The 3,668-nt window shown below is 42.4% G+C and overlaps 1 protein-coding gene and 1 pseudogene across 4 annotated transcripts in view; both read left to right on the plus strand.

Annotated features, from left to right (window-relative positions):
- The window catches only part of ELF2 (E74 like ETS transcription factor 2), a 118,911-nt gene that overhangs the window by 6,491 nt on the left and 108,752 nt on the right, over positions 1-3,668 (plus strand). The gene's annotated exons all lie outside the window — the stretch shown is intronic.
- Positions 492-1,596, plus strand: LOC108285610 (annotated as a pseudogene).

Consider the following 3,668-nt stretch of genomic DNA (forward strand, 5'->3'; position numbering starts at 1 on the left):
CGTGATCCACCCGCCTCGGCCTCCCAAAGTGCTGGGATTACAGGCGTGAGCCACCGCGCCCGGCCTAATTTTTTATTTTTATATTTTGTAGAGATGGGGGTCTCAGTCAAGGGTTGTCCAGGCTACATTTTAACTCCTGGGCTCAAGTGATCCTTCCCCATTGGCCTACTAAAGTGCTGGGATTAAAGCCTGCGCCGCCATGTCTGACTCATCCTTTTTGATGACATAGCTATTCAGATCTTTTGCTCCTTTTAAAATTGGGTTGTTTGGGCTGGGTGTGGTGGCTCATGCCTGTAATCTCAGCACTTTGGGAGGCCAAGGCGGGTGGATCACCTGAGGTCAGGAGTTTGAGGCCAGCCTGACCAGTAATGGAGAAACCCCATCTCTACTAAAAATACAAAAATAAGCTGGGCATGGTGGTGCATGCGCATAATCCCAGCTACTCAGGAGGCTGAGGCGGGAGAATCGCTTGAACCCCGGAGGCGGAAGTTGCAGTGAGCTGAGATTGCGCCACTGTACTCCAGCCTGGGCGACAGAGCAAGGCTTTGTCTCCAAAAAAATAAAATAACATAGAATAGAATAGGATGAAATAGAATAGCAAGGCTTTGTCTCAAAAAAATAAAATAACATGGAACAGAATAGAATAAAATAGTTGTTTGATATATTGAGTTGTAAGAGGTTTTATAAAAAATATATATTCTGAACCTAAAGTGCAATAGAATATATAAAAATGCATAGAAACGCTCTTCGCTGGAAGTCGCCGCGGTTTCCTGCTTCAACAGTGCTTGGACGGAACCCAGCGCTCGTCCACCACCCGGCCAGCTGCCCAGCCCTCTGTCACCTCCACACCGCGCCCTATGACCGCCCCAAGGCCCTCGCTGGTGCGCTGCGCAGCCACCGTCGCCACCTCCGCTGCCGCCTCTCCTTAGCCGCCGCCATTACGACCACATCTCCTTCGCAAGTGGGCCAGAACTACCACCAGGATTCAGAGGCCGCCATCAACCACCAGATCAACCTAGAGCTCTAGGCCTCCTGTGTTTACCTGTCTGTGTCTTACTATTTTGACCTCGATGATGTGGCTTTGAAGAACTTTGACAAGTACTTTTCTTCAGAAGGAACATGCTGAGAAACTGATGAAGCTGCAGAACCAATGAGATGGCTGCATCTTCCTTCAGGATATCAAGAAAACAGACCATGATGACTGGGAGAGCGGGCTGAATGCCATGTAGTGTGCATTACATTTGGAAAAAAATGTGAATCAGTCACTACTAGAACTGCACAAACTGGGCACTGACAAAAATGACTCCCATTTGTGTGACTTCATTGAGACACATTACCTGAATGAGCGGGTGAAATCCATCAAAGAATTCGGTGACCACGCGACCAACTTGTGCAAGATGGGAGCGCCCCAATCTGGCTTGGCAGAATGTCTCTTTGACAAGCACATCCTGGGAGACCGTGATAATGAAAGCTAAGCCTTAGGCTAATTTCCCCATAGCCACGGTCACCAAGGCAGTGCATGCATATTGGGGTTTCCTTTACCTTTTCTGTAAGTTGTACCAAAACATCCATTTAAGTTCTTTGTACCATTCCTTCGATTAAAGAAATTTGGTACCAAAAAAAAAAAAAAGCATAAATATATATAATAAAAAAAGCTTTTTCACAAATTCAAAAAAAATGTATTCCGGATGTAAGTTCTTTATTATAATAGATATATCATCTGTAAATATTTCTTCACAGTCTGTTGCTGGTCTTTTTATTTCTTAAAAAAACTGGTGATTGAGATCTTTAAAAGTACATTAGTTAATTTTTTTTTTTTAAAGGCTAGTCAATGCAGTAGTGAGAACGGGGGAAAATCTTGATGAACTGTAGTTTCTGATTTTTTCTTTTATAGATCATGCTTTTGTTGTCTTATTGAAGAACTTTCTGCCTAATCCAAGATCTTGAGATTTTTCAGTTTTCTAGAAGTTTTATAGTTTTAGCTCTAACAGATTTTATCATCTATTTTGAATTAATTTCTGTGTATGGTGAGAAGTAAGGTTCTAAATTCATCTTTTACATACAGATTGTTCTGTCAACCTAAATAAAAGACAAGAAAGTCTCTCTGGAAAAAAAAAAACAATTCAGGAATGGGCATTATAATGGGAATATGCATACCATAATAAACTATGTGCATATTCAGGGATGTAAAGGAAGACATACATTTTTAAAGGAAAAGTGAGGAGGATTACATCATTGTTTTAAATCAGTTATCTTTGGCTATAAAGATCAGTGACGAGTGGTGCCAGTCTGAGGTTGGACATTAAGTTACTTGGCAGATGTCCTTGCAGAAGTATTTTTTTGTATAAGATTGTGATTGCCTTTTGCAAGATTGTGGCCTTTATTTTATTTTTTTTGTGATAGTTTTTTTGTTTCTGTTTTTGTTTTTGTTTGATATGGAGTCTCACTCTGTTGCCAGGTTGGAGTGCAGTGGGGTGATCTCAGCTTACTGCAACCTCCACCTCCCGGGTTCAAGCGATTCTCCTGCCTCAGCCTCCCCCAGAGCTGGGACGACAGGCCTCCGCCACCATGCCCGGTAATTTTTGTATTTTCAGTAGAAATGGGGTTTCACCATGTTGGCCAGGCTGGTCTCGATCTCCTGACCTCAAGTGGTCTGCCTGCCGTGACCTCTGAAAGTGCTGGGATTACAGGCATGAGCCACCAGGCCCGGGCAATAGTTGTGTGTTTTTTTTTTTTTAAATCAGGTGTTCATGCATGAGAAACCTCCTTTCATGGCCTTCCTTGGCTCCATTTGTCAGGGCTTTTAGCATAAATGACTCAATTTTAATTCTAGCAGCTTTCACATTTTCCCCTTTCGATCAACATCTTTCTTTGGGCCCAGGCATGGTGACTCATGCCTGTAATCCTAGCACTTTGGGAAGCAGAGGCTGGAGGATTGCTTGAGCCCAGGAGTTTGAGACTCACCTGGGCAACATGGCAAGACCCTGTCTCTAAAAAAACAAAACAAAAAGGAGTTTTCTTTGAAAGCATCACTGACCAATCATCATGTAGTTAGGTTTTACTTATCTTTACATGCCAGAATGGACCTGTTCTGGGTTGTTGGTATGGTCCCATGTTGGAGGGAATGCTTGGCAAACTAGGAGTCAGTGTCAGGACGCTTTCAGTCACATTTGAGCAACAAGAAAAGTTTGGAGGGAGTGATTCTCAGGCTAAGTCCGCTGGGAATCCATTATTAAGATGAGTTTTTATCTGTTCCCTAAATGTTGGCTATCATCTCACGGTATAGGGCCAGCCCAGCATAATTCTACAGAAATGTAACAAATAACATGTACAAAGTTTAAAAAGAAAATACTAAGTAAGATTAATAGTAATATGGTAATACCAGTTTACATAATGGTTTTCAGCCATGAAGCTAGACCTAAAGGCAATCAGTTGAATAAATCAAGTGACCATGGAATACTAGATGAGACCTGTTGTAACCATGTGTTCTGTTTTCTTATTTTGTATATGAGTCTCAACTTTCTCAAAGGAATTTATCCAGGTAAGCCAGGCACAGTGGCTCACTCCTGTAATCTCAGCACTTTGGGAGGCTGAGGCAGGCAGATCACCTGAGGTCAGGAGTTAAGAGACTAGCCTGACCAATATGGTGAAACCTGTCTTTAAAAAAA

Source organism: Cebus imitator, unplaced genomic scaffold, assembly GCF_001604975.1.
Source record: "Cebus imitator isolate Cc_AM_T3 unplaced genomic scaffold, Cebus_imitator-1.0 Scaffold303, whole genome shotgun sequence".
NCBI lineage: Eukaryota > Metazoa > Chordata > Mammalia > Primates > Cebidae > Cebus > Cebus imitator.